Below are 13,050 nucleotides of genomic sequence, written 5' to 3' on the forward strand. Positions count from 1 at the left end.
CCAGGATCCGGGGATTCTGATTCAGGAAACAAAAAGAAAAAGGAGAAAATCTGGCCTCTGTATTGTCCAAAAAGCCCTCCAGGTAATTCTGGTGAGCAGCCGGGTTTGGGAACCACCCGTGTAGGAGAAAAAAATGCATTTTACAGTCAATGCAGACCTGGGTTCAAATCCCAGCCCCACCTCTTGCTAACTCTGCGATGTTTGAGGCTTCCTCTCTCCAAGCCTCAGTTTCTTCATTTCTATAACAGGGATAAGAAGAGTAGCCACCCCACAGCACTGCTGCCAAGATCCAAAGAGGTAACACTTACAAAGTGCAGAGCCGGGGGTCTGGAATACAAACGAATGAATGAATGAATACTCCCAAGGTCAGTTTGTGAGTATCTGGCAAAGCTGGAACCGGCGGCCCCCATCCCAGTTATCACCCCATCCCCTTCCCTGCCTTTTACCCTCATCTGGGTGGTGGGACTCTACCCGCAGCCCAGCCAAATGTGCAACAGAGCCAGACCCTAATGAGGCCCCTCCCTGCCAGCTCTGGTGACCATGTGGGCCATTGTGTGAGGGGCGGGCTCCCCTGACACCCCGTCACTCACTCACCCTCCCTCCCTGGCCATTAACCCAGGCAGCACTGCCATCAATGTCATGTGGGTGCTGATGCCAGGCACGCCCCATGGCCCCTGGATAACCCCGAACCCAACTTAGGGGCAGCCGCCAAACCCCAAGGGAAACAGCCTTCTGTGCACTCTGTTCTATCTCCTTGACACCCACTTCTTACCAACCCTCCTCCTTGCCTTGGCTCGTGTGGTACCCCCTGACGGCACCCCATCTCCACCCACGGCCAAATTCTATCAATACTTAACCAAATTGAGCTCATTCGTTATATTGCTACCCTCAAACCCACCCTTCCCCACGAAGCTTGGCCCATCTTTCACTCAAGGGCACAGGCCAGAACCGACCGTCATCCTGGATACTCCCCTCTCCCTCACATCCCCAAACCAATCCATCATCAACTCCTATTGATTTTATTTCCTAAATCTCACCCAGAATCCATCCCATCTCTGCATCCCCACGTGGCCTTCGGCAACGGCCTCTCCTGGAAAGCCCTTAGGTCCCTCCGATCCATTCCTCACACTGCACCAGGGTTCTTTCCAAAACAGAAGTGTCCGAACACGGCCCTTCTGTGCTTAAAACACTCTGCTAGTTGCCCACGGCTCTAAGAAAGAAGATGAAACTCCACACCCTGGCCGCCGCTCCAGTCTCTTGGCCCTCAGCGTGCTCGGGCAATACGGGGCTCCTTGGTGTCCCTGGGACAAACACCCGGTGCTCGCCCTCATCACCCAACCCCAATTCTTCTCCCTGCTAACTTGCAGGCAGCTTGCAGATCCCAGCCCCATGTGCCCTCCTCAGGGACTTGCCATTTGGAATTAGATATCAGGTCTGTCTGCCTGACCACTGGGAGCTCTGTGAGGTGCACCATTACATCCCCGTGCCCAGCACAGGCCCTGACACACAGGAGAAGCACAGTGAACACATGCTGGATGATCTACTGAATTTAGCCAGTCACCCCAGCCTGGGTTGTGGCCCTCACATCAATCCAGTGAGGGTGATGTGACATCCCCATTTTACAGGTAGGTAAACAGAGGCCCCGAGAGCTGCAGCAACTTGCCCGTAGTCACAAAGCTTGTGAGTGCTGCTGTACATTCAGACACAAAAAGACCCGAGTCTTTTAACGACCATGCTTGGTGCTCACACCGTGTAGCCTGTGGAGATTATCAATAAACTGGGCACCAGAAAATCAGGAGTGGAGTTTATTACCAACAAATTGCAATTCACTAAGCCAATGTTCTAACTTCATAAGGAGACTCTGGTTCCTCACAGAGCCTTTCAATTTTCTAAAGTGCTTTCTCATCCTTCATAGCACTAGATGCTTGAGAATCACTTTGGGAAGGAGGCAGGACAGGGGTATGATTCCATTGTATGGGTCAGCAAACTGAGGCCCACAGATGGGGAAGAGATTAGTTCCTGGTCACCCGGGAGCAACAAAAGAGCAAACAAAACACCTTGGCCCCTACTGCCAGGGCTTGAGTGCTTCCATCAGAAGCATGCCTGGAGCGCCGTGGCTGCACAAGCCAGCCAGTCCTCACCACAGGAGCCCAGTGAGCCCTCGGCCATTTGTTCCCCCAGCCCCTGGGTCATGATGCTCTAACACCGCGGTGGCCATTTCTCACCCACTTTCCCACTGCCCACCCTCCCTGCTCCCTCCCTCCACTGTCATTCTGAAGCCCCTCCTAAGTGGGGAAGGTGAATCTCTTTCTTAAAGTCTTCCCGGGCCAGGACTGGGATGGGCATTGCTTGCTGATATGATGAGCCCTGGACAGTCACTCCTTCACATGATGTCCTGAGGTCCAGGGGGTACAGTGGAGCCACCAGGCTTCTCAGCCATCCTGGGGGAAACCAGGGGCTGGCGACTTCAGGATTCATGGGGGCTGAAGGCTGTTATTTCACCCTCTGCCCCTCCTTGAGCTCCTGATATCTCCCTTCCCTGGGGAAGAAATGAAAACCCATCCCAAGGTCACCCACTCCTTCCTGCCCAGGTTGCTGAATTTACCCCCATAGTTAAAATCCACGGGGATGTTGGGGTGAGGAAGCAGGGGAGGATTTCAGGAGTGAACCCAGAAGAACCTACGGAAGCCTGGCTTGGGAAGTGGAGACCCAAGTTCCAGCCTGAGTGATGCTGGACAAAAGCTTTTCCCTCTCGTAGCTTTGGAGCCTTGAGGCTTAATGAGATTCTCTCTGAGGTTATCAGAAGTGACCTTCTAGCATAAAATCTCCTGGGTTCTTGATTCCACTTGCCCACACAGGCAGAAACACTGTGCTGATGGGAGGCTGCGGGGAGCAGGTGTTCAGGGTACATGGGCTTTGTGAATAATCAGAGGCCTCCAGGTTCTCTCTTGAAAGCTGTGTGGCCTTAGGCAAGTCGCTTAACCTCTCTGTACTCCAGATTCCTCATCTGTAAAATGGGGCTTTACAGGATCCTTGGGCAATGAGGCTATGTACCTAAAGCCCTGGCCAGTGCCCAATTGGCACAGAGCTCATGAATGAATGACTTTGGCCATGTTCATGAAACGCCCATATGGCCCGCTCCCTGAAGGACTGAGTTTAATTTTCCTGGCTCTCCTAATATCAACCACAGCTCAAGCTTTGAGTCCTTTACACAAAAGGGGATGGCCAGCCCTCCCAACCAAGTGGAGAGAAATGCTTCGATATCCCAGTGATTCTCCTCCCTGCGGCCCCCAAACCAGGTCTGGGCGTCACTGACCCAGCTAGAAACTGTGTCTCCACCTTGAATCATTAAGGAGGGGAGGAAACAGGCCTTCCTCAGCCAACTGAAACATGGGTTATGAGAAGGGTGTGGTCATATTGAGGAAAACACACTCGTGCTCACACACTCGCACACATACGCACCCACACTCTCAAATTTATGTTCCATGGAAAGAACCAAAAACAACGTGCATGTGACGGGAACGCGTTGCTAACAGCGAAACTTTATTGCGCGCCTATTCTGTAAAGGCCCTTCTATAGATGAGAAACTCATTGTTTAATCCTCATACCAATCCAAGGAGGTAGGAGTTATTATGCCCATTTCACAGGAGAGTAAGCTGGGTTTGCATCAGGCTGTCTGAAACCAGACACTACAATCTTAATCACTTTGCGACTGAATCTTACAGTAGGTGGAAAAGTTGGAAACAACCTCAATGTCCAATAACAGAGGATCATTAAAATAAATGATATTTCCTCTCAAAGGAATATTAATGCAGTGATTAACAGTCATACGGTAGAAGACAACAAAGTGATATAAAAAATTGTGATATGTTAAGTGAACAAGCCAGTTATAAAATAATGTGTATCTAGTGTGAGTCCGTTAAAGAAAAACACAGTAAAATGTGGAGGAAGAGAAGGGAAAGAGGAAGGAAAAAAGAGAGAGAGTTCCTCCAAAATGTTTACAATAATTATTATGAGGTAGAAAACTAAGGCAAGTTTACTCTTTTTCCTTATGTGTGTTTTCTAAAAATAACAGTTGTTTTAAAAATAAGAGGAAAATGAACATTTACTATCTTGAAAGAACGAAGCAAGACGAACAAAAGCCACTGCTGCACGCCTGTGCAGGGCTTCGTTCTGATGAGACCTTGGGCCTGGCCCTCCTCGGTTTCCCGCCTATGAAAGCTGGGAAGAGTGGCTGGGCTCTTTGAGGGCCTTGGCAGCTCTGACATTCTGTAACATTCCGTATCCCCATCCCACAACTTCTCTCTTCCTCTTTTTAGACTCTGACACCATGTGCTTTCTCACACGGCACATATAGCCATTATACAACATGTAGGATTATGTGAAGATCACAAAAAAGGAAAGGAAGCAATCCCTGCCTTAGCCACTCTTAACATCTTGGGACACGGCCTGTGTTATCTGATTGGAGCCTCATAATCAGGCATTTAACAGACGGGAAAAGGCTCAGAGACATTACACAATTTGCCCAAAGTCACACAGCACATTAGGGGCAGAGTTGGATCTGCACCCACAAGTAACGCATTACCCTCGGAATGAATCCCTGATTGGGGGGTGGGGGGCTGAGTGCAGCCTCCTGAACCCTGAGGTCCCTCCCGGTCCTTGGTCCTTGGCTGTGGTCCCAAGACTGAGAAGACTCACAGCTGGGCATCCAACTCTGGCTTTGCTCACTGGCCCCTCCCCCACAATAGGCTCAGCTTGGAGTAGGGGGTGGGAGGAATGCTGGCAAGGATCCAGGGGGCTGGTACAAGACCACCGCTGAGAGCAGGGGGTCTCTCTCTGCAGCCGAGCTGGAGTTTGGCTGACACTTGGCAAGGAAGATCAGAGCCAATATGGGACTGTAGGCTGGAATGGAGGAGGGACTGAGAAAGCAAAAATGTGAGGGTTTGGGGGCAGAGAGGCCTGGGTCCAAATCTGGTGGTTCTGACTTTAGATATGTTTCCTAACATATGTTCTATATCCTCATCTACAGACTGAGGGTAACACTGTCCTCAGGGACACGCTTGTAAAGTAATGGGATAGTGTTTACCAGTCTTAGCACACAGGAGGTGCTCAGAAAATCAGGGGTGCTGTTAGTCTCCTCCTGGCTCCCCTGATCAACCGGGGCCTCTTTCCGGCCACCATGCCCCCAACTCATCCTCCAATCCCTTCAGGACATGCTGCTGGATAAACCTTAGAGCATCATTCTGACCAAGCCTTTCCCTGCTTAAAGACCATCAAATTGGGCTGTCGTCACTTTCACGTTAAAGGCTAGACATTTTGGCCTGGAATTCAACAACCTGTTCCCAAGTCAGAGAGCTGCTGCATTATACAACTCACACCACAGACTAGGAGCCTCATCTCATAAAAGTTTCCTTCCAAAATCCCACACTTCAGGGGAGCTGTAGTGGGGTGCAGGCCTTTTGGCCTGGCTCCCTTTGGTCTTCCTGTACCACCAGGAACCCTCCAACTTCTGGCTGCCGTGCAGAGTAAGGCTCGTCTTCCATCAGCCAACACCCTTCACATGCAGCTCTCTTATTAGAAAAAAGAAAGAGAGAAAGAAGGAGAGAGAGAGGGAGAGAAAGAAAGGAAGGAAGGTAGGAAGGGAGAAAGGAAAAAGAAAAAGCTCTGAATGTGGCATTTACTAATTTCTATAATGTAAATACCCTTATTATGGTCAGTTTCAAGCTACCAATATCACTGAACACAGCCCTGGGAAGAGATGCACACAATCAGCTCTCACCAGATGACACACCCCTGCAAATCCCAAAGTAATAACCGACTAATCCCAGTGAAGAGCTGTGTGACCTCAGATGAGTGACTTAACCTCTCTGAATCTCAAGCTTCTCATTTGTAAAATGAAAACAACAATAGCACCCATCTTATGGCAATGATGTGAATACTAGGTGATCAACAACAATGTACTGACTACCTACTATGTGTAGGGCTCTGTACTAGGCACGGGGAGGGTGACTGGGGACAAGATGGACAAGAGCTCCTGCCCTCCCAGACCTCACTCGATGCAGTAAAACCCCTGGCATAGTGGCTGGAATATAGCATTCCATAACCATTAGCTATTATTATCAACGGTATTATTGTTGTTATGCCTTCCTTTCTGTGGGCCTCAGTTTCCTCATCTCCAAACTTAAAATGTAGCCTAAAAACTTTCTATGATGCCACCTCACTTGAGCCTTAAAGTGGCATTACCATTCCCATTTTACAGAGGGGAAAACTGAGGCACTCAGAACTGAAGCCAGGCTGAGGATTCAATCCAAGTTCTTCTAACTCTCAGTCTCCAGATCTGTCCCACCTCCTGGACCGAGGAAACATAAAAAGGACTCGAAATTCAGCTGGTGACTCAGCAGGATGCTTAAAAAATAGTCTTTCTTCTCCATTTCATGGGGGTAAATTGAAATGTCCTTCGTGTGCACCAGTTTCCAAAACACCCTCTCAGCATGACAGCCACAGTGCCGGGACCATTCCCAGTCTCTCTGGAAACCCTGGCACTTCTGGCGGACTCTGCAGGCTGATGAGAGCTGATGAAACCCCCTTGCAAGAAACAACCCAAATCACATGTTTCAAATGCAAACCACTGGACTTTGGGTCTTTGCCTAAAGTCCTCACATGGGCACCTTCTCCCTCTTTCTGAAGAACTGAGACCGCCCTTGGGAATAAACCCAAATAATCCTCCAAAGACCATGGGGTCCATCCCCTATTGGTAAGTAAGCCAGACTTAGGCCCCATCAAATGGATAGGTAGAAATTCTGTTTCTTGACAAGACAAAACCAACAGCCAAAAAATAAAACCCACCAACTCCAAAGGAGGTGCCTCGAAATTTCTCTGTGGAAGTCCCTATACGTATCTAACCTCAGTCCTTCATGCTTCAGTTTCAGTCATTTCCTTTCCTTCTGTTCTAGAGGGCAGAAACAATGTCTCTTTTCACTGCAGCCAATCTCAGCTTCTCTTCTCAGCTCCAAAACAGCCCAGGTTTGCTATCAGCAATTTTCCTTTCCAACTTTTACTGAGAAGCAGAAGCTTTCCAAACGTAGGTAATGATCCGCTCCAACCTGTCATTTCTTTCAACAAAAGCCAGGGAAAGGAACAGGGAAGAGTCTTGTCCAAAGTCACGCAGCAAGAAGGCTCTGGCTCTGCCTGGGCCAGGCCCATCACACAGGGGAGAGGCCAGCTCGGCGGCCGCCCCGCTGCGCGCCCCTGGGCAAGTCTCAGACCCTCTTTGGGCCTTAGTCTCCCCATCTTCGTACCAAGAAAGGCTGGCCTTATTCCTGCAGTTCGTTCCAGTTCCTACCACTGTCGGAGCTGCCCACCCTCATGCTGGCCCTTGCTCTACCTCCGTACCCCTGCCAAAAAGATGAAAAGAAACTTGCGTTAGGCGTCCGGGGAGGGCTCACGGCTCCGAGTTGTCAGGCTACGCAGGTTGTTGCCGGGTGAGCGAATATCACACAAATCCCACGACAGAGAAGTGCCACCTCCCCTGTAACCACAGCTACCCGGGCCACACCTCCAACCCAAACACAGCCCGAGGCCCAGCCAAGGACCACCTCCGGATTCCCTCGGGACCCCTCCCCTCCCGGTGACCAGCCCCAGCTGGAGAGAGAGAGAGAGGGAGAGAGAGAGAGAGGGAGAGGGAGAGAGAGACAGCCAACTCCCCCATTGCGCGGAGGTGGAAACTGAGGCCAGAGAGTAGAGACTGCGCAATCCATAGGCCGGCAGCGTTTGGACTCGGACCCTGATAGCCCGTCCCGGGCTCCCTCCTATTCCCGGGGCGGCGATCCGTCTCCTTCCCATGCTCAGGGGTTTCCACGTGGGAGAGGCCGAAAGCTGCGCAGTCCCTGTGGATCGGAGCCCACCCATGCTGTCCACTCTCCCTCCCCATTCCGCCGACAGAGAAACTGAGACCCTGCGAGGGGCCAGGACCCGCCCCTGACCCACCGCGAACCCCTCCCCGCGTCTCACCTGCTGGCCGCCACGGCGCGCGGGTGGTTTCCCGGAGTTGAGCGGCAAACAAAGGCCTCCAATCCGGGCGCGGGGCGGGGCGGCGATATTTTGCATAATCCCGGAGGCCGGCCTGTGACGGCCAGGGCGAGGCCCTGGGAGGCGGGGCCTCTGGAAGCTCCACCAATCGCAGAAAGGCGACAGCCCACGTCCCGCCCCCAGGGGTTCGGACGTAGATCCAGGCTCCAGGACTGAAAATCTCAAATCTGGGAGATTGCGTGTCCTTCTGGAACGCGCCCAGTGGCAGACGGGAGGCCTGGAGTTACGACATTTGTGCAGGGTCGCACAGAGCCACAGTGAGGGAGAAACCATAAACTTTGATAGCCGAAACTACTGCTTCATAACAGTAGTAATAAACTTTTCTGGAGCACTTACATGTCAGGCACTGTTGTAAACTCTTACTATGCTCTATCCTCTCGTAAAAGGTAAGTGGGTATTATCACTACCCGCCAAGTGTATTCTCAAAACCATCATTAGAAAAGTGGGCAAACGCAGGCCTGGAGAGAGATGAGAACTTGCCCTAGGTCCTGCAGTGAGAACAGCACAGAAATAAACCATTGTTCAGTGAAAGCGCACCGTGAAGGGTGGCAGTGTAAGGCGTCAGGCTGGCCTAGGCTCTCGCCCTAGTTCTGCCAGTGGCTGCCACTGAACTTCAGGTAAATGGGATTCTTAACTCTGACCTCACAGGATTGCTGAGGGGAGTAAATAAATAGCACCAGGCCTATAAGAAATAAATCAATGACACTAATTTAAAGGGCTCCTGGACCAATCCTATTTCACAGAGGGGAGGGGGTGGAATAGGCCCAAAGGCAGGAAGTGACTTGCCCAAGGTCTGGCATCCAGCTGTGTTGCAGCCCAGTTCTCTTTCCTCGTGGCAGAAAGCTCTTCCCAGTTCCCCAGGTTGCCACTGGGTCCCTACACACCCACACACTCTCCAGCGTTTATTGTTTGTAGATTTTTTAAAATAAATTTATTTATTTATTTGTTTTTATTTTTGGCTGTGTTGGGTCTTCGTTGCTGTGTGCAGGCTTTCTCTGCTGTGCAGGCTCACTGTTGTGTGCAGTGAGCGGGGGCTACTCTTCCTTGCGGTGCACAGGCTTCTCATTGTCGTGGCTTCTCTGCTTGTTGCAGAGCACGGGCTCTAGGTGCACGGGCTTCAGTAGTTGTGGCACGTGGGCTCAGTAGCTCTGTGGCATGTGGGATCTTCCCTGGCCAGGGCTTGAACCCGTGTCCCTTGCATTGGTAGGCAGGTTCTTAACCACTGTGCCACCAGGGAAGCCCTGTCTGTAGATTTTTGATGATGGCCATTCTGACCAGTGTGAGGTGATACCTCGCTGTAGTTTTGTTTTGCATTTCTCTAATAATTAGTGATGCTGGGCATCTTTTCATGTGCCTCTTGGCCATCTGTATGTCCTCTTTGGTGAAATGTCTATTTAGGTCTTCCCCCCATTTTTTTTTTTTTTTGCAGTACGTGGGCCTCTCACTGCTGTGGCTTCTCCCGTTGCAGAGCACAGACTCCAGACGTGCAGGCTCAACGGCCATGGCTCACGGGCCCAGCCGCTCTGCGGGCTGGGGCACGAACCCGTGTCCCCTGCATTGGCAGACGGACTCTCAACCACTGTGCCACCAGGGAAGCCCCCCCTCATTTTTTTTAATGGGTTGTTTTTTTGATATTGAGCTCCATGAGCTGCTTGTATATGTTGGAGATTAATCCTTTGTCCGTTGCTTCATTTGCAAAAAGGAACGAAATTGGGTCATTTGTAGAGATGTGGATGGACCTAGAGTCTGTCATACAGAGTGAAGTAAACCAGAAAGAGAAAAATAAATATCGTATATTAACACATATATGTGGAATCTAGAAAAATGGTACAGATGAACCTATTTGTAGGGCAGGAATAGAGACATAGACATAGAGAACAGACATGTGGACTCGTGGGGGGGAAGGGGAGGGTGGGACGAATTGGGAGATTAGGTTTGACATAAACACTACCGTGTGTAAAACAGATAGCTAGTGGGAACTTGCTGTATAGCACAGGGAGCTCAGCTTGGTGCTCTGTGATGACCTAGATTGGGGGGAAGTGGGGGAAAGAGGTCCAAGAGGGAGGGGATATATGTACACATATAGCTGATTCACTTCATTGTACAGCAGAAACTAACACAACATTGTAAAGCAATTTTACTCCAATTACAAAAAATGATACAAATGAACTTATTTACAAAACAGAAATAGACATTTCATAGACATTGAAAACATACTTATGGTTACCAAAGAGGAAAGGCGGGGGAGGGATAAATTAGGAGTTTGGGAGTAACAGATACACACCACTATCTATAAAATAAACAACAAGGACCTACTGTATAGCACAGGGAACTATATTCAATCTTGTAATAAAAAAGAATCTGAAAAAGAGTATATATATATATATATATATATATATATATATATATTTACATAACTGAAGCACTTTGCTGTATACCTGAAACTAACACAACATTGTACATCAACTATACTTCAATTAAAAAAAATAAAAATAGATAAATAAATACGGTGATAAAAAAAAAGATGAGAAATCTGAGGCTCAGAGAAGTTAAGTGACTTGCCCAAGATCACACAGCCAGGAAGTAGTGGATGTAGAATTTGAGTCCAAATGTCAGACTCTGAGGTATGGACTCTTTGAGGTGTGCCTTGTTCTCTGTCCTTGCGATCCTCACAGTGGTCTACTCCATCCCTCACCCTGCTTTCTTCCAAGCAGAGAGGGTGCCAAGTGATTTGAAGGCCAACTCAGCACTTGCTTGGGCAGGCCCTATTGCAAACCAAAAACCTACCCTCTTCCGTCTTCTCCTCCATCTAGCCGCAGACCCTGAAACTGTCTAGTCATACCTTCCGCCTGCCCCCAGCTCAGGCATTATGAGTAAAGATGTTGTGGCCAGGTGGCCCTCTGGCCCCTCCCTCTCCCAATAACCAAGCTGCCTTAGGGCATTGTTTTAGGTCCCTTCAAAGGCAACAGGACAGGACACATGCTTATCTTGGGGCTTCACGTTGTGAACCTCAGGTAGCTGTGGGTCCAAATTTGTCCACTATCACTCATAAGGTATGCAACTTGGGGCAAGTAACTTGGCCTTTCTAAGCCCACTTGCAAAGGAATTTTTTTAAGCTTAAAGTTCTACTGGGAGGGGAACCCTCATACCCAATGGCCTACAGCCCCGGAGTCAGACCCAGGAATTTCAGAACCAACAGTTCCAGAAACTCATTCTTGTCCTTTTTTCAGAGGACAAACTTGGAACGGTGGGCAGCAGCTTCTGGGAGCTCCCTGACCCCTGGGGTTGGGTGGAGTGGGGAGATGGCTGGTATAAGACACCAGAAGTCACGAGTTCATAGGGCAGGCCAGTAACTGGCCTGAAATTCACACAGCAAGTCAGTAATAGACGAAAACCTCTTGATTCAGAACAGATGCACAAGGACTTGGGCCTGGAAAAGCTGTGGTGTTTATAAGGTCAGATGGCTCCTTTGTTCACCAGCATCCCAACTGCAATCGTCTCCCTGGGGCTGACTCCAAGCCTGGAGTCTGGGCCCACACACAGCATCCCAGCCTCCACCAGAAGCAAGTAGCAGTATCCCCATTGTATTTATTTCCTGTGGCTACTGTAACAGATTGCCACCAGTTCATGGTTTAAAACAACACTAATTTGTTCTTACAAAGAGAGGTCTGAAGCCCCAAATCAGTTTCACCTTGCTCAAGTCGAGGTGTTGGCAGGGCAGGTTCCATCCGCAGGCTCGGGGAGAATCCATGTCCTTGCCTTTTTCAGCTTCTTTGTAAATGGCCACCTGTATGCCTGGGCTCATGGTCCCTTCCTCCATCTTTGAACTGCATCCCTCCAATCTCTGCTTCCATCATCACAACACCTTTTCCTCTGCTGTGCCAAATCTCCCTCTGCCTTCCTCTGATAAGGACCCTTGTGATTACATCGGGCCCACCCAGATAATCCAGGATAACCTCCCCGTCTAAATGCCTTGATCACATCTCCCTTTGCCATCTAGGTAACACTCACACGCAACAGGAATCTGGATATCTTTGGGAGCCATTACTCAGCCAACCACACCCATTTTCTACATTGGGAACTAGGGTTTAGAAAGGTGAAATCACCTGCCCGTGACCGCACAGGAGTTGGAGTCTGATGCCAGGAGATCTGGGGCCTGACAAAGCCCTCTTGCAGCCGGATGAGGGTTATTCCCTGCAGGGGTACTAGGGCTGGAGAGGAGCATACAGAGTCCCACGGGAGGGGCTGGGGCTTTGGGGGAGACTGGCTGCTTTAGAGGTCCAGCGGAATCCAGGGCTCTGGCCTCAGGTGGTCTCCTTAAGCTGGGGAGGGGACAGGAGCAGCTAAGAGCCAGATGTGGTACAAGTCTGGGGAATCGACTGCCCCCAGCCCACTTCTGGCAGACCCCTGGACACAGGGCTGGACAAAGCAGGGCTTCTCAAAGTGTTCTTGCGCCACAGAAAGACTGGGGTGAAGGAAATGGGCACTGGGGCTGGCAGCGGGGCTGTGTAGCAGACCATTTTTCGGCCCCCTCCCCTCCCCGCTCCCTCCATGGGTTTTTGCTTCTAACACCCACTGCCCTTGGCTCCTGGACCAACGTGGTCTGCACAGATAGAGGGTGGGAAGTGATTGGGAATTCACCGCCTCCCCCCTCTCCCCCCAGACCTTGTCCAAAGACTGACAACTTGAAAGCCCTGTCCCCTTGCCCTGAGTGGGGACAACTCTAGGCCAAGCTTACACTCCAGTGTCCCCCGTGGGATCAGGCTGCCACTGTCCTCCCAGGACTTTGCCTGTAATCACATCCTGCTTGGCTTCCTTTCCTTCCCTTCTGAGTCCCCCATTGCTATACTGGACTCTCCACCACACTTCCTTAATGAATCACCTGCACACACATCACCATCTCAGTCAGTTTCTGGGACCCGCCCTGAGATAGGCCACCTCTCCGTGTTTTAAAACATTCAT

Source organism: Orcinus orca, chromosome 6 (genome assembly GCF_937001465.1).
Source record: "Orcinus orca chromosome 6, mOrcOrc1.1, whole genome shotgun sequence".
Lineage (NCBI taxonomy): Eukaryota > Metazoa > Chordata > Mammalia > Artiodactyla > Delphinidae > Orcinus > Orcinus orca.